Below are 9,167 nucleotides of genomic sequence, written 5' to 3'. Positions count from 1 at the left end.
TTTATTGGCGGCTGGCAGAACAGAGTGTGGAGCACTACCGCCACCAACTGACCTGGCGTGCAATAGCATCGATGGGAAATTAAAGCGGTGGTATAATGCCCTCTTCACAAGATGTAGAATAAGTCTGATGTCCCCAGAGTGTGTGTGTGAAGTTTTAGTTCAAAATACCCCACAGATATTTTTATATAACATGTTAAAGTGTCACTTTTTGAGGGTGAGCAAAAACACACGTTTTGTGTCTGTCCCTTTAAATGCAAATGAGCTGCTGCTCCCGGCACAGGGGGCGGAGCTTCAAGAGCGGGTGTCCTCCTTTTACCTCACACACACACACACACACACACACACACACACAAGCTTTCATTTCTATCCTTGTGGGGACATTCCATAGGCGTAATGGTTTTTATACTGTACAAACTGTATATTCTATCCCCTTACACTGCCCCTATCCCTAAACCCAACCATCACAGGAGACATTCTGCATTTTTACATTTTCAAAAATATATAATTTAGTATGTTTATTAACCCATTCCCCTCATGGGGACCGCTGGCTGGTCCCCACAATGGAGGTGATCTCAGGTTTTACTATCCTTGTGGGGACATTCGGTTCCCACAATGCATAATAAACCAAGCCCACACACACACACACACTGAACATTTCAAAAACTTTTAGCCTTTTATGTTCAAACGTATGGAGACTGGAAATTATTGATTCTTCTTTTCTTCCTGATATTGAAACCCAATTTATGTTCGTGTGTTGGTCAAATTTATTTCAATAAAATTATTCTACTAGCCTATATTTTAGTTGTGTTTTTTATTTTATATTATTTGGGGATTTTATGGCACTAAATCATATTTATGCAGCAGTTATAATAGATTTATTCACTTTTTGAGCATGGACTTGAAAATTAAATTTCCAACTTAAACGGTCATAAATCTTGAATGTTTTGGAGCAAAAAAAAATCTCTTTTTAAAGACGACACGTGGCAGATTATTGCTGAAGTGAAAAAAGTTGTAAAAGTTATTGTTGTTATGAAAAAAACCACGAAAATCAAATTTTTATATGAGAGATATATTTTCCAAAACAAGTTTTACTCTAAAACGGTGATGCCTGAAAGATGAGTTTATCTATAGATCTTAAGCCACTAGTTATGCCAGACTGATGCTCGCAAATTAGTTAAAATCTCAGTGTGGACGGAAGGCCAAAGCGGAGAGAATAATATACGTTATCAAACGAAACCGTATTAGTGTGGACATGGCCTTAAAGTGACGGCAGCATAATAAACCTGCTGATGTTTGTCATTAATGTGAAAAGAGAAAATAACTTACCGCTCTTATAAGAATATTTATATTTAATTTATACCATTTACAAAATGTTTACTTATTTTAATTTACAAGATCAACAATGAAAATAAAAACAATATAAACAGAAGGGAGGAAAATAAATTATGCATATGTACATATCAAATCTATGCTACATAACTTACACAGCTGTATACTTATAAATAGCCGACATATCAGCGCATATTATTAAAGGGAAACTCTCGCCAAAATTGAACCTAGGCTCTTTTTGTTCACCGAGTCAAACCTGTGTGTAAAAGCATCATTAGAATGGAAACTGTATTTTAGTTTTCGGTGAAAATGCCTTTTGAATGGGAGTGCACGGGCACGTCTACGATAGCATCAAAATCGCTGTTTTAAACACTAATGCGGCTCGACACAACATGAGACTGAGCTGGACCGTCACCAGCGGCTCTACACATGAACTCCAGCATTGACTACAGTGTGTGTGTTCACAGAGTTCACTAACAATAAAGGTTTTGTACGACTTTGTGTCGAGCCGTATCAGGCCCTGTTTACACGGAAACGATCTGAAGAGAAAACGCAAAAGTGGCGTTGCGTTATCACTGTTTATTCTGCGTTAAGACGAGCGTTATGAGGGGAAATCTGCATATGGTGATGCAGAAGTGTGTGTGATTGGATGTAGTGTGCACTCCAGACGGCTAGGTGGCGATGTGGAGCACTGACAGTGAAAGAGACGCTGACACAGTTTTTCATGTTTAATACGGTAAAGCTGCTGCTTTAACCCTCGGTGCTCTTCACGTGTCGCTCAACAAAAAAAAAAAAAAAAAAAAAAAAATTGTCAATGAAATTAATGCTATATTTTAGTTTGATAATGTTTTGTTATTTTCCTGTACTGGCGCATGCCTGTGACGTAAACGCGTACGCGACGCCTTCACGGTCTAGCAGACTTTTGCGTTTTTACCGTTTTCACGGGAACGCGGCGGTGGAGCGTTTTTAAGATTTCCACTCTGGAGGGCGGTTTCACTTTTTTGCGTTTTTAAGCCCCAAAAATGCCGTCGCCGTGTAAACGAAAGGCACATCTGAAAAAACATTTTACGTTTTCACCCGCGAGCGTTCTCGTGTAAACAGAGCCTCAGTGTGGACGGAGAGAATAATACACGTTTTCAAATTAAATGGCCTTAAAGTGACGGCAGCATAATAAACCTGCGTATGTTTGTCATTAATGTGAAAAGAGAAAATAACTTACCGCTCTTATAAGAATATTTATATTTAATTCATACAGTGAAAATTATGCAATATATATTTTTTTAAAAACTTATTTTAATTTACAAGATTAACAATGAAAATAAAAACAATATAAACAGAAGGCAGGAAAATAAATTATGCATATGTACATATCAAATCTATGCTACATAACTTACACAGCTGTATACTTATAAATAGCCGACATATCAGCGCATATTATTAAAGGGAAACTCTCGCCAAAATTGAACCTAGGCTCTTTTTGTTCACCGAGTCAAACCTGTGTGTAAAAGCATCATTAGAATGGAAACTGTATTTTAGTTTTCGGTGAAAATGCCTTTTGAATGGGAGTGCACGGGCACGTCTACGATAGCCATGGGCGTAATTTGTGGGGAGGTTGGGGGAGAAATAACCCCCCCCAATATTTAAATCTATGCATTACAACCCCCCCAAATCCCCCCCAATATTTATACCATGATCACATGAAACCCCCCCCCCAATGTTCAAACCAAATCTACGCCCTTGACGATAGCATCAAAATCGCTAATTTAAAACACGAATGCGGCTCGACACAACATGAGACTGAGCTGAACCGTCACCAGCGGCTCTACACATGAACTCCAGCATTGAGAACAGTGTGTGTGTTCACAGAGTTCACTAACAATAAAGGTTTTGAACGACTCACTTTATCAGTGAGTGTTTCCGGTGGCTGGAATTCTGTCAGTCAAAAGTAGTCGATCTCCGAATGCGACGTAACATGAGGAGAGTAAAGATGGAAAGCGTCTAAAGCTTGTTTCCATGAGATATTGCCATGAGATAAGTGTCTAAGTTATCATGCTTTTCATTGAAATTACAAGTTCATGACATTTCCTCATGTGGAGTCAGTTCATTACGCTGCATTCGGAGATCGACTACTTTTGACTGCGGAAACAGTGAGTCGTACCTTTATTGTTAGTGAACTCTGTGAACACACACACTGTAGTCAATGCTGGAGTTCATGTGTAGAGCCGCTGGTGACGGTCCAGCTCAGTCTCATGTTGTGTCGAGCCGCATTAGTGATTTAAATTAGCGATTTTGATGCTATCATAGACGTGTCCCGTGCTCTCACATTCAAAAGGCATTTTGACCGAAAACTAAAATACGGTCAAACTTAAAAGTGGAGTTTCCATTCTAATGATGCTTTTACACGAATGTTTGACTCGGGTAGATGAACACAAAGAGCCTAGGTTCAGTTTTGGCGACAGTTATTATTTAAATATCAATACATACCTATATGCACTGAGCAATATTTAATTTTTTTAATGTGATTATTAAATTTCTGTACTAATTCTAACCACACATAAAATAAACCTATTGTATCTGAAAAACTTTTTTTTTGTTATATTGTATTTTCCCTATTGTTTATATGCTTATTTTTTCTTATTTTAAATAACAGATATTAGATAAAATAACACAAAATAACTATATGGTGATACACATATATATCGTTATCGTGTAATCAGATTTCTCATATCGTGAAAACAAGAATTTGGTCCTATTTGTCATTAATGTTTTAAAGAGCCATGAAGAGTGGAAATTAAACAAGGATGTTGAATAATAGCCCAATATTTATGACTCAAACCCTTGATTAGTGAGATTAATGGGTAAACTATATCATTATCAAAATACAAAAAATGATATATGCAATAGATATCTTCTCTGCATTTGGACAATTAAAAGTCTCTGAACCGTTTTTATCAGTGTTTTGGAGATTTTTAGAGGATGTGAAGTACAATACTGTTTATCATTTATAACCGAAACCAACTTCTTTTTGCTTGAAAAGTGTGAATCTTTACAATTAATGCCACTTGGATATTTTGAAACGCATGGCATTCAGACATTAGAGTCCAAGTATGTTTAAAATAAAAAAAATAAAGGTTCTTTATTGGCTCAAAAGGTTCTTTATAGAAGGTGCTTAAAATGTTTTGTTTTTTTTACACTAAGACAAAAAAATAGTTATTTTCAGGCGAGAAAAAATCTGTGCATCTGTCCGATTTTGAGATTTTTGGTTTTCATAAAGTGTTTTTTTTTTCAGACTATTGGAAAGAAAACGTCCAGAATACACTTTTAGGTTTTATAGCACTTGATCTGCGTCTGTATTTCATACACCAAACCAAACCTTACAGTTTTATTCTATATCTATATTCTGAAGGTTTTTACACAGAGATTTGTTCATATATAATTTGCATGATTTTATACAAAATTTAATTCCTAAAAAAAATTTGAAAATGTTTTTTTTTTTTGGTTGTGTGATAAAAGTGATGAAAAGAGAAATCCCAAATCCCCTCTGTAAAAATTAAAATTAAACAGGAATTTTGAACCTGGATATATCCAATGTTCAGATTTGTGTTCTAGAAATGTATGCAAATGAGCGGATATTTAATTAGATAATGCCTCATTTGCATATTTAAACATTTTAGAAAACTTGTAATTTTTTTTTGCAATTATTAAAGTAATCAATCATCGGTTCTCTTCTCTGAAAGGTGTGTGTGTGTGTGTGTGTGTGTGTGTGTGTGTGTGTGTGTGTGTGTGCGTGTGTGTGTGTGGCTCAGTCTTGCTCATTTATACACTACTGTGTTATAGCCGAATGACGTGACTTTAATGTTTCCTCATTAGAAGAGACTTTAATGTCAAACATACTTTTTCTGGCTGTTGACAGTATTTTCAGATTTATTTATTGATAAAAAGAAAAATCCAAAATTCCCTCTGTAAAAAATCCTTTGAGTCTAATATAAATAAAAATGAAACAGGAATTTTAAACATGGCTTTATCCAATGTTCAGATTTTTGTTCTAGAAATGTATGCAAATGAGCGGATATTAAATTAGATAATGCCTCATTTGCATATTTGAACATATTTCAGAAAACTTGTAATATATTTTTTTTTGCAATTTTGGAAATATTGTGAAATCTATTACCCTCTTCACCAGGAGTGTTGAAGGTTCTCTTTCCTTTTATTTTTAATGTGTGTGTGTGTGTGTGTGTGTGTGTGTGTGTGTGTGTGGCTGTCATTTATAGACATTACTGTGTTATAACGAGTGACATGATGACCTGACTTTAATGTTCCCTCATTAGAAGAGACTTTAATGTCAAACATTTACTTCCTATTTTCCGATTTATTCATTAATAAAAACAGAAATCCAAAATCATCTCAGTAAAAAATGTCAACAACAAAAAAGGAAACAGGATTTTTACACTGGCTTTATCCTATGTTCAGATTTTTGTTCTAGTATATGTATGCAAATTAGTGCATATTTAATTAGATACTAACTCATTTGCATATTTCAACATAACATTTCAGAAAGCTTGTAATACACACACACAAAAAATTTAATCTTAATGTAATCAATCATCTGGATAAGAATAGTGACATCTATTAGTTTTTATTTACCCTGTTCACCCTATTATTATTTTTGAATGTGTGTGTGTGTGTGTGTGTGTGGCTGTCATGTGTGTGTGTGTGTGTGTGTGTGTGGCTGTCATGTGTGTGTGTGGCTCAGTCATTTATAGACTATACTGTGTTATAACCGAGTGACATGATGACCTGACTTTAATGTTCCCTCATTAGAAGAGACTTTAATGTCAAACATTTACTTCCTACTTTCCGATTTATTAATAAAAACAGAAATCCAAAATCCCCTCAGTAAAAAATGTCAAAAAATAAAAAAGGGAAACTTTTTAAACTGGCTTTATCCTATGTTTATATTTTTGTTCTAGAAATGTATGCAAATTAGTGCATATTTAATTAGATCATACCTCATTTGCATATTTTAATCTAACATTTCAGAAAACTTGTAATACAAAACATTTTTTTATTATGTAATCTTAATGCAATCAATCATCTGGATAAGAATGGTGACATCTATTCGTTTTTTTTTACCCCTATTCATCCCATTATTATTTCTGAATGTGTGTGTGTGTGTGTGTGTGTGTGGCTCAGTGCTGATTTATTATACTGTGTTATGACATGACGACGTGACTTCAATGTTCCTCGTTAGAAGAGACTTCATGTCAAACTCCACTGATCTGATCCCAAGCACAGTTGCGCTCTCGTCGGGAGCAGAAGCTCTTCCCAGAGGAGCCGAAGATGTCATGTTTGTTGTGTCAAGCGGCATTTCCTCTTTCGTGTTTGTTCATGGCTCCCCCCATCGGACTCCGTGTAAAATGGTCGGTTATTTGAGCGCACCGCCCCGTTCTTCACTCATGTGAGGAGGAGAGCCGCCGCGGACTTTCTTCTTCACGCTCGCTGGCTCCTGATGGACATTATAAAACTTGACAGGTAAACAACGCCGAGAGCTTTCGCGGTGTTTTCCTTCACGCGCACGAGCCTCGACAGGGTTTTATCCGCGCGCTTGTAACGGAAATTTTTGGTACGTCATTAATATGGCGCCAAAAGAGTTATAAGTGTGAGCTTAATGTTGCGATCGCGCACCTCGCTCGGTCTTGTTTACGCGGAAACAAACAAACAAACAAACAAAAGCAGAATGTAAAACGCCTCATCGGACGGAAACGACATTTAGACGCGATTGAGACGTTAAACTCGATGGCTTGTCGCGTCACTGGAGCAGTTAGTGCGCTTCACTTTGCAGGGATGTGAGGAAACGCTTTCCTCAGAAACAATTTTATGGATGACGAACTGATGAACGTTGCTTTAATAAGTGTGGAAACTGCGATTTCAGCAACTCGACGGACCGCGGCGCAGGACGCCATTTAATGTGGATTACACCCGCCGACTGTAACTTTTACTCGGGCTGTGGAGGGGAAATCATCTGTCACACGGATGCTGAGAGACATACATGTGCCCGGCCTCGGATCATCATGATCCGCTGATCTCCGAGCATCGAGGACATCACGCCCTCCTGTGCGACCGCGAATAAGGTAAAGCGAAAGAATGTGCCATCTTCTCTGGCATCACGCAGTTTCAGGATGGGCGTTTGTGTCAACGTTACACGAGATTTAAGTTTGCCTGAATTCTGCAGCCTCATTCCGAGATCGAGACGCACATCCTCGCGAACTGAGGCGATATGCTTTATTAATGTGTCTGTTTTCGACCTGTCTGTCATTATTGATAAACTCTTCCGTGCAATAATAGTCTTGAGTTTTTTTTTACAGGGAGGTAGAGCTTTTACTCAGCTGACTACAACTGGTTATTCTAAAGTTATTTGAAAGTGCAGCATATCTGTTTGAGAAGAAATGAGTGGTTGTTTTGGTGTCGTTAAGTTATAAACGCTGGATGGCCTAGCATGCTTCTGCGAAGAGAGAGATTCACACTAACAAGCCCTGCGGGTCATCGGCCACGCCCCCTTCAGTCTGCTGCTCGTGACGTGTGCGGAGGGGGCGTGGCTGCGGGTGAGCAGCGGGAAAACGCGTTTCATATTTTATACCTCATTATTTTATCTTAACAATATCGGTACTCGATAGTTTTTTGTCTAGTTTTCCATTTAAATTGCCTACAGTGAAAAAAAAAAAAAAAAAGTCACCATGAAATCAAAATTGTCTGTTCTTATTTTTATGGAATATTGTGGCATTTATTATAAATATTTTTTCCCGTGCATCAATATATTTGTTTTAAATGTATGTTGATGGTGCTATATGAGCTAGGCCTTATTTTGAATTATACTTAGAAAAAAGTTAGCATTTTTACAGTTCCGGTTCAATGGGTTTTTTGAATGGGTTTTTGGTTAAATGTGTGAAATTAGGTTTGTATTGAACATTAGCTCAAGATTTTTCACGTTTATTCTACAACATCAAATTAGAGATGCGCAGAAATGTAAATTCTGGGCTGAAACTGTAAATTCTGGATATTTTTTAATGATTTATTATTTTAAATGAGTTTAATTTAGTATAATTGTATTAAAGGAGAACTCCGGTCAATTTTAACATTGAGCTCAATTTTTAGTAAATTTGGAGTGCTGTCAATACAGAGAACAACGACAAAAATCGGTGTTGCCTACACCGTGTTATCCTATTTTTAAAATGTGCACCCTATTGACTTCAATGGGGCACTCTGAAGGAATCACTCAACATGGCTGGGCACTTGTAATGACACATCAAGGATGTTAAGAGGATAAAAGCAGGTTTAAAACTTGCCCCATTGAAGTCAATAGGGTGCACATTTTAAAAATAGGATAACACGGTGTAGGCAACACCGATTTTTGTCGTTGTTCTCTGTATTGACAGCACTCCAAATTTACTAAAAATTGAGCTCAATGTTAAAATTGACCGGAGTTCTCCTTTAATATTGGACTTTTTTAATGAAACTAAATGATTAAATTAAATGATACTAAATAAATAAAAATTCAAGTAATATAAAAAAATAATATAGGCTAGCCTATATATTATGAGGGGGGTTTAAGATGAATAGATATACACATTTACAAATGGAGTAAGGTCACAGATGTAATAATTAGGCCTAAATGTAAAATAACACTACAGTGTTCCCTGTAGAAATGAAATATAAATCGATCTTTGTACAAAAATGTGTTTCGATTCACTTTAACAGCAGGAATGTATCATGCTGCGTTCACACCAAACGGCCTGGCGCGAGTGATTTCTATGTTAAGTCAATGTAAAGACGCTTTTACG

The 9,167-nt window shown here is 36.6% G+C and overlaps 1 protein-coding gene across 12 annotated transcripts in view; it reads left to right on the top strand.

Annotated features, from left to right (window-relative positions):
* The first annotated feature begins 6,528 nt into the window (after positions 1-6,528).
* The window catches only part of jade2 (jade family PHD finger 2), an 87,209-nt gene continuing 84,570 nt past the window's right edge, over positions 6,529-9,167 (top strand). For 3 of the 12 annotated variants that reach the window (XM_079584997.1, XM_079584996.1, XM_079584992.1), the window contains exon 1: positions 6,534-7,460. The gene's annotated coding sequence lies outside the window, so the exon portion shown is untranslated. Of the gene's footprint in view, positions 7,461-9,167 lie in introns of all 12 variants that reach the window. The other 9 variants (XR_013794469.1, XM_079584994.1, XR_013794471.1 and 6 more) reach the window with 7 other exon arrangements.

This window comes from Phoxinus phoxinus (assembly GCF_949152265.1).
Source record: "Phoxinus phoxinus genome assembly, chromosome: 17".
Lineage (NCBI taxonomy): Eukaryota > Metazoa > Chordata > Actinopteri > Cypriniformes > Leuciscidae > Phoxinus > Phoxinus phoxinus.
This window is presented reverse-complemented; position numbering and strand designations above follow the sequence as displayed.